Here is an 8,009-nt window from a genome sequence, read left to right as displayed (position 1 = left end):
TTCCTTAATTTGTATGAGAGAACAGAATTGGAACATAATGATCGGCTTCTCTGCGCAGAGATAATTTTGTACAGTGGCCACACTTCCAACGTTCGCAGGGGCTCACGTGGGCCTTCTAAGCGCTTGTTACCGCGTTCCGATACGTGAGAGGCGCGCTGCCTTTCAAGGTATTTAGGCTGGCACTGCGCGCTTAGGAGAACCGCGACAAATAATTGTGCAGCAGGTGTGCAGATGTGCTACGCTTCTACCACACTCGTACCGAAAAGCAGTCTTGCACTTCACGCTTACGCATTTCGTAACTATGGCGGCCGCCGTGGCAATTTGTGGCTCGAGGTCGTGGATACGATCCCTGCAGCGGCCGCATTCCAAAGGAGCGGAATGCAAAAAACGCTCGTGCATTGTGCATTGTATGCGCGTAAAGATTTTCCAGGAAGTCAAAATAATACGGAGTCCCCAACTACGACCTGCCTCATAATCAGATCGTTGGTTTGGCACGTAGGACATCAGAATTTTTTTTAAGCCGTAGTGGCTCATCGTAAACCATTCGGTTAGCGTGATCACCTTTTGTGCCGTAGCAGTTAAGTGCGCCTTGATTTAAGTTGCGCCTTACTGCAAATTATATTTCGCCTCTTTGGGATTTGCGGAGAATGGCCAACCGATTAGTCACAGCTTCCTTGTGGTGAATGTACACGAATACACAGCACAAATGAACAGAGGTGTGGTGACGACGTCGGCAAAGAACACAGCCGCCGACGGGCTCGCCTTATCGCCTATCACCGTCAAAAGTACCTCAGTAAGCATGTTTATCTAGCGCGGCGGGTTGCCGTTTGAGGCGTACTGGGGCCGTATTCTGTAGCGGTTCATTTTGGAACCGGTTCCTTTTGGCTGTTGCCATTGGTCGGCGCTTCGTTGTCGTCATCCCTGGTGGGCGGGACGACAAATTTTGATGACGTCACACAGGTTGCCAATCTTCTGGAAAGGAACCGGTTCCCTGCTAGGAGAGGAACCGCGGAGAAGTGGTTCTCTCGAGGGTCGCGCGCGGGGGCGAGCATGATGTCGAGGGTTGCTAGGGCAACCGTGGCTGCCGGCTAATCTCGCGCCAGCTGACGAGCCGGCACCTTGACGAGACGAGACAGAGACGAGACAGAGACGGCAATGGCGGCTCCTTTGGTTGTGTTGCTGGCGAGTGCCGAAAGACAACGACGCGACGCGTTCGGCATGGCCGAAGAAGAGTTTCGAAGGCATTTTAGGCTCTCCAAAGACATAGTGTGACGTCTTTGCGATGAGCTGGAAGGACATCTCGGACCTCAAAGATTTCGTGGTGTCGACGCTACGATGAAAGTGCTGTGCGCGCTGCGGTTTTTTGCCACCGGGAGCTTTCAACAGTGCGTCGGGAATGAAGAAGCGATTGCACTGTCGCAGCCTTCGGTCAGCCGGAACATTACAGCCGTCGCCAAGGCCATTACGGTTGTGGGCAAAGAAAAAAGATGGGTTAGATTCCCATCCACGGCGCAACAGAAAGCCGCCGTCAAGGAAGGCTTTCTTAGCCGTGGAAAAATTCCAGGAGTTCGAGGATGTGTGGACGGGAGTCTGATAGCCATCGTTCGCCCTAAGAAGCTCGGCCCCGGCGAAACGGAATCGTACTGGAGCCGTAAAGGGTATTACGCCCTCAACTGCATGGTCGTGAGTATTGTTCATTGACAAATATTTTCGATATGTGATTGCGCGAGTGCACGTTGTAAAAAACTTCGTTTCGTTATTTTTCATCAATTGCCGGTAATACTTGCGTTCCTATGAGAGAAAGTAGCGTTTGTGTTGTATGTGTAATGACGACTTTGATCTTTGCATAGAACACGGCCGCACTTTTTCAGTGCTCTCCAATCACAGTTGAATAGCCTTTTCGATGCTACAATGTAAACACATTACGCGCGACTTAAACCGGAATAGACGCCGTAGCAGTGAAGGGAGTCTTCGTCTGCGAGCGATCCTAACAGAAGACGAGCCCTTGTGATTCTTATTCGACGTAAAACTAAAGCATTGTGGCCAACAGACTGTAAACGTGAAAAGGAGCATCCCATCAATGAAAATGGTGTGAGGGAGAATGAGAATGTGTGGACACCCATTTGCTCTAGCTGTTAATACGGCACATGCTGCCCATTCGGCGTTCTTTCGCTTGTAATAGGCACTTTGTCTGGAAAAAAAAAGACAGGTGGCACTCTCTAGCAGAATCTTGTACAATATGGACGGAAGAAACCAAAGGAATTATTTTGCACATTGTGTTGTGACCGCACGCCATACATGAGCACATGTACACATGCCAACATTGCATTTGTAGGTTAAGATGACATTGTTGTCATGCTGATCATTAGTTCAACTGCCTACTGCGTATGTTGGTATCTCCTTTTCTGTAATTGTGTTGGCTGACTGAACAGTAACTGATTGGCAAGTAGTGTTGTAAGCAAAAGTTTGTGCCAGATATTGGTTGCAGTGGCATTGACACCTTCTCTTTGCTTTCCCTTACGAGGTGTGTGATGCGAAGCTGAATATCCTGGCAATTGACCCACGGTTTCCAGGATCGTGCCACGATTCTTTCATTTAGAGGCATTCTGCATTTCGCCGCCGCCTCACTCGTGGCCTGTTACTTCATGGAGAAGTCTTGCTGGGTAAGTGCACCTAAAGTAGCAGTGCTTCTTCCACATGTAAAACATACACAGTCAAATAGTTTTGCATCCTAGCAAGCTTTAAGAAAGCGTGATTTGCTAGAAATGTGTTGTGAATGCAGCAGTACCTAATGAACCTGCAGCGACTATCGAGAGAAACATGTCTCTCTTAGAAGGCAGATATTTTTACCAGCATGTATACAACAGCTGACATGTTATTCTGTTTATTTACTTATTAATTTCAATACACTGAATGCCACGTGGAGCGTTACAGGCAGGGGTGTAATTCTACAGAACACGTCGAAATGGCAGTTTTCAAGTATGATGGAAAAGGGTTGGTGGCAATGGACTTGGGTAGCTGGTTCCTGGTCACTGTCCTTGGAACGAAGGAATAAGCGTGTGCGTGAAACTTTCGGCATCGACGTTAGTGATCGGTGTAGTATATATTGTAGAATAGTGCAAGTTGCGCTATTTTTCTTTGTGTCACAATGTCTGCAGTTTTTTTTGTTGCAGCGACATGTGGTGCTGGAGTGATTAGAAAGGATCAGACGGGTAGCTCGAGTTCGGGTACCTTCACGAGAAGAGGTACGAAAGGTAGAGTAAGGATCCCAGATACTGGCAGCATATTCAAGAGTAGACCTTAGAAGTGTTTTATAAAATAACACTTCTGAAGAGAGAAGAGCTAATTAGTTTTAGTGGAGGATGTACATTTATGGAGGGGCAAATGGGATGAACGGAGCAGAAAACCACGAGTATGAAATGAATATTACATGTCCAACTTAACCCGAGAATGAGATTTGCAGCCAAGACAACAGGTGAAATTGGGCTTTTCTTTAAAATGAGTCGAACTTTCTTTACAACTTTCTGGGAAGGTCAATGTTTGATAGATATTGCAACAATAAATCCAAGACCCGCTGCTGTGGTAAAAGGGCCCTGGCGTAGACTGTGTTCTTGCATTGTGCCTTAATGTATCCACGTTCGTTCACTGACATGCAACACTTTACAGGGGACTCTGGGTACCCGCTAGAGCCATGGATCATGACTCCTGTGCCTGGTCACCCAAATCGCCTCACGGCAGAGGGGCGCTATAATGAGGCACACGCATCAATGCGAAATGCCGTTGAGCGGTGCATAGGAGTCGTCAAGAGCCGCTTCCAATGCCTGCAGAGGTATCGGGTGCTCCACTACTCGCCTCAGAAAGCAGCCACTATTGTTGCAGCTTGTGCAGCGCTGCATAACCTCTGCCTTGCAGCAGGCGTGCCTCTGCCAGACGACCCAGATGACGACGGTGCACATGACGACAGCGCACAGGAGCCAGCCCAGGCACAAGTGCCGCTTCAAATACAGGTGCCACCGCAGGCGCACCCTGTACAGCCTTCTCGAGCTTTGTTTCAAAGAGGCCGTGCAGTGCGTGAATCCATAGTTGGTGTGTTTCGGCTGCCCAGAAATTTGCGCATTGCCTACCTGCAAAGTGTGCGCCGGCGCATTCGCTGGCAAATGAGGCGGAGACATGTGCTGGTGTAACATGTTTTATTTTTCTTTTCATGAAAGTAAATAGGCCGTGCACTTCAACATAACACATTGCGTGTGCTCACATGTGGCTATTCATAGTATGCTGCCTACTGCAGTAGTGAAAAGCACATGATTTGTCTATGTTGAGCGTGACAGATACACATGCAGTGACAAATAACCATGTGTCATTATGTTACTCCTTTGCTTTGTTCACTGTGCTTTTGAATATTTTCTCGCCAGGGAATTTTCTTTAAATAAAGGTTATTTCCAAGGTGAATGGCAACCAATCTTGCATTGTTGAATATTGCTTTGCAATGCCTATTTTACTGTGCAGTATGCATTGTTCCAAAGCTGAAGATGTTTGTTCATGTGTGACACGCAAGAACAGCATGAGTTACACAGCAACTGAAATGTCGTTCAGCAATCTGTATAGCACATATTGAAATGTATAGCAACAAACGAGACATGTCAAGCACTTATTGGAGCAGGATTTCTTTAAATAGCAGACACTCATGCTTACTACTGCTTTGTTTAAACTCAAGAGTTGCTTCAACATTGCATTTCTTGCACGCATGATTTCACATAATGCTCGTAATTGCTGCTTAACAAGGTGCAACAATATAAACAGAATCATGACAATGAAACATTTCTTTATTTATTCATTGGGTACCTGCTTCGCCATTCAGGCATTACAGCAGGGAGGGTACAACTCATATAAATGAACACTCAAAATTACATTCATAAAGCATGGAAGAAATCATCATTTGAACAAATACAGACAGTGTCAGGTGGTAGAGTATTCCAGTCTCTTATAGTACGAACATAGAAAGAGTAGCGGAAAGCGAACGCTTTTAACCCTCTATTGCATGGCGTCCCATATTTGGCACATACCGGTTACCATTCTTTTTTGCGTGTGTGAGATTCCCAGTTGAGAATGTGATACCGTCAGAGTAAATCTCGTAGTTATGCGCACTTATTATGGGCAAGTGCTGCCATCTCTTGAGTGATACGCAAAACAGAGGTGAAGTAGATTTTGGGATGCGACGTGAAACTCGGAGGGGGCAAACACGAGCAATTGTTTTTTTTTTCTCTGAAAAGTTCGACCGCAGAAACAGAAAAATTATTTTGGCATAATTTTTGGCCTCGCCAATTCAAGGCAGTTACTAGTTTTCTCAATTGTGCCTGCAACTACAGCAGAGAAACAGAAATCGGTGTGTGCCATATTTGGCACAGTATGAACTTGAAATACAAAATATGGTAACGTGCTGCCATCTGTTCAATAGCCCGAAGCTGCAGGTCACTCTATCACAAGATGTAATTTTGACGATCGGTACAGTGAGGGCGAATTGTCTACCAAACAGCCGCCTGAAAAGCGAAAAGGAACTGAAATGTAAAGGACGTGGTGCTTCAGAGGCACTCACAAGCGCGATAGATGACGTAGAGTTATCGTGTGTGCGTTGGTACGATAACCGCGCCGTGACATTTCTGTCGAGCTTTGTTGGGAGAGATCCAGTCCAAAAGACTAAGCGCTGGTTTACCTCCGCCAAGGTGTTTCGCGAAATTGATTGCCCCAGTGTAGTAAAGGTCCATAACAGGCACATGGGTGGTGTCCACCTGCTGGACTCTCTGTTTGGACTTTACTGCATACATATCAGATGTCGAAGAAATGGCACTTTCGAATTTTTACGCCTATGCTAGACTTATCGGTAGTAACAGCATGGGTATTGTACAGGACGGTGCAGGAGCAGCTTAGGAGGAGACAAGTACTACCGCTGGCTCAATTAAAAGCAGAAATTGCAGAATGCCTTACCTCGCATAACAAGTGCCTACCCAACTAGCGACCAGGAAGGACTTCTAGTCAGGACATCGAATTCCATGTTCAAGTCAAAAAAGCACAGGGACCAGTGGCCGCAATGCCACCCAAAGACGACCGATCTGACCAAGTCGGCCACTGGCCAGAATTTAACGAGAAGAAACAAAGATGTAAGCGGCCACCTTGCACAAACAAGTCGTTCGTAAGATGGAGGAAGTGAAACATTCATCTGTGCCTGAACGCAGCAAACAACTCTTTCATTTCATTCCCCACATCGCACTAAAAAGACCACCGTCCGTGAAGCTTTGTTTTCCGCCCATGGCAGCAAGAGCGCTCAGCCATCTTCATGGTGTGCCATATTTGGCACAAAGCTTTATCTTTATTATTACAGTCATATTTCTTCATTCAATCAATAATGAAAGCTGAAAAAATGACTTTCATAATTCATGCAATAGAGGGTCAAAAGGAATCTCACATATTTTTAATTTGTGATCTCGCCTTTTAGAAACATATGTGGGCGGCTGAAAATACAATTACCTGGCTATCCCCGTATTAGAGTGGTATATGTTATGAAGAAATTTTAATCTGAGATTTCGGCGACGGTGTTCAAGAAGATGCCAATTTAATGCTTTTTTGCTTTCTGTCATGCTAAGCATCCTGTCATAATTGCCAAGGACAAACCGAACTGCCCTGTTCTGCACTTTTTCTAGTTTATCTACAAGTTCTGTAGCATATGGATCCCAGCAAACACACGCATACTCCAGTGTACTGCGCACATGTGTGAAATACAGTTGCTCCCTAAGTTTCTGTGGCAAGCTACTAAAGTTACGTTTCAAAAAACCTAATGCTCCGACAGCCTTGTTCCTAACATGAGTAACGTGCCTGTTCCACCTTAGATCAGCAGAAAAAAATACACCTAAGTATTTATATTCTGACACTTGTTCAAGAGTAGCATTATTTATAGTGTTACGATTGCTGTCGTATGAGCTCTTCCCGGTAAAGGTGACGTGGACACTTTTTCTCATTCAGTGGCAATTTCCGTTTTTCACACCATGTGGCAATCAAATCCAAATTGTGTTGTAGTGCTTGTTGGTCAGATTCGCTGTTGATGACCCTATATACTATACAGTCATCTGCAAACATTTTAAATATTTATTTATTTATTTACATGTACCTTACAGGCCTTCGAGAAGGCATAGTGTAAGGGGGGAAATACGGTAACATATTAGTATGGAATCGGGAAAGAAATAAACATCAGCATAATGAAAGGAGTGCGCACAGAACATGGAAAATTATTACATTAGCAAATACAATATGTAGAGCAATAACAATAAATGGTAAACAACAACATAATAGCATAATAACATTGTAAACGTTTTTGCATGTCATACAGTAGTAAGTACTGTAAAGAAATTGGGACCACTGAAATTCTTTAACTTGTAGAAAAAATGCAAGAAAATTACAAAAGACATGACGTGTTTAGACGGTTGAAACGGCATATTGATCGTTTAGCAGATTGCGAAATGCAGTGTGTTTAGATTGGCATGCAATGGTATCTGGTAGTGCGTTCCATAAACGGACCGCACGGGGCAAAGTTAAAAAATTAAAAGCGTGTGTGTTGCCATAAATCGCGACAGCGCGTCGACTTGGCGTTGACCTATTGAAACCCATGCGCTGATGTTCACCTCTTCGTCGGGCTCGAAGAACGGCGGGCAGACTCCGATGGCGCTCGCCCTTCCAAGTAGGGAGAGGATGCGCCCTCGCGGTCCGGGCAGGCTGCCTCCTCCGGTTCCTCTGTGATTAACACGTTTGTTAGAATATGGTGCGCAAAAGCTCCGTCAACGAGTGTGCTTACCTGCTTTCGGCGTGCAAGGCGGCTGCATCACGGCGGGCGTTATACACATCTTTCTTCCACACGCCGCGCCATTGGGCTGCAGTTTTCACTGCCGGGCCCTCAGCGTTCAGCAAGGCAGTCACTTGCTGCCAGAGCTCCTCCTTGCGCGCCGCCGTCAGCTGTTGACCCA

At 45.8% G+C, this 8,009-nt stretch overlaps 1 long non-coding RNA gene across 1 annotated transcript; it reads left to right on the top strand.

Moving 5' to 3' along the window:
- Window positions 1-2,668: 2,668 nt before the first annotated feature.
- Window positions 2,669-4,459, top strand: LOC129382091 (uncharacterized). The gene is made up of 2 exons (XR_011894614.1): window positions 2,669-3,245; window positions 3,667-4,459. It is a non-coding gene; the product is annotated as an uncharacterized lncRNA (long non-coding RNA).
- The last annotated feature ends 3,550 nt before the right edge of the window (window positions 4,460-8,009 follow it).

The sequence above is a fragment of the Dermacentor andersoni genome, chromosome 5 (genome assembly GCF_023375885.2).
Source record: "Dermacentor andersoni chromosome 5, qqDerAnde1_hic_scaffold, whole genome shotgun sequence".
NCBI lineage: Eukaryota > Metazoa > Arthropoda > Arachnida > Ixodida > Ixodidae > Dermacentor > Dermacentor andersoni.
This window is presented reverse-complemented; position numbering and strand designations above follow the sequence as displayed.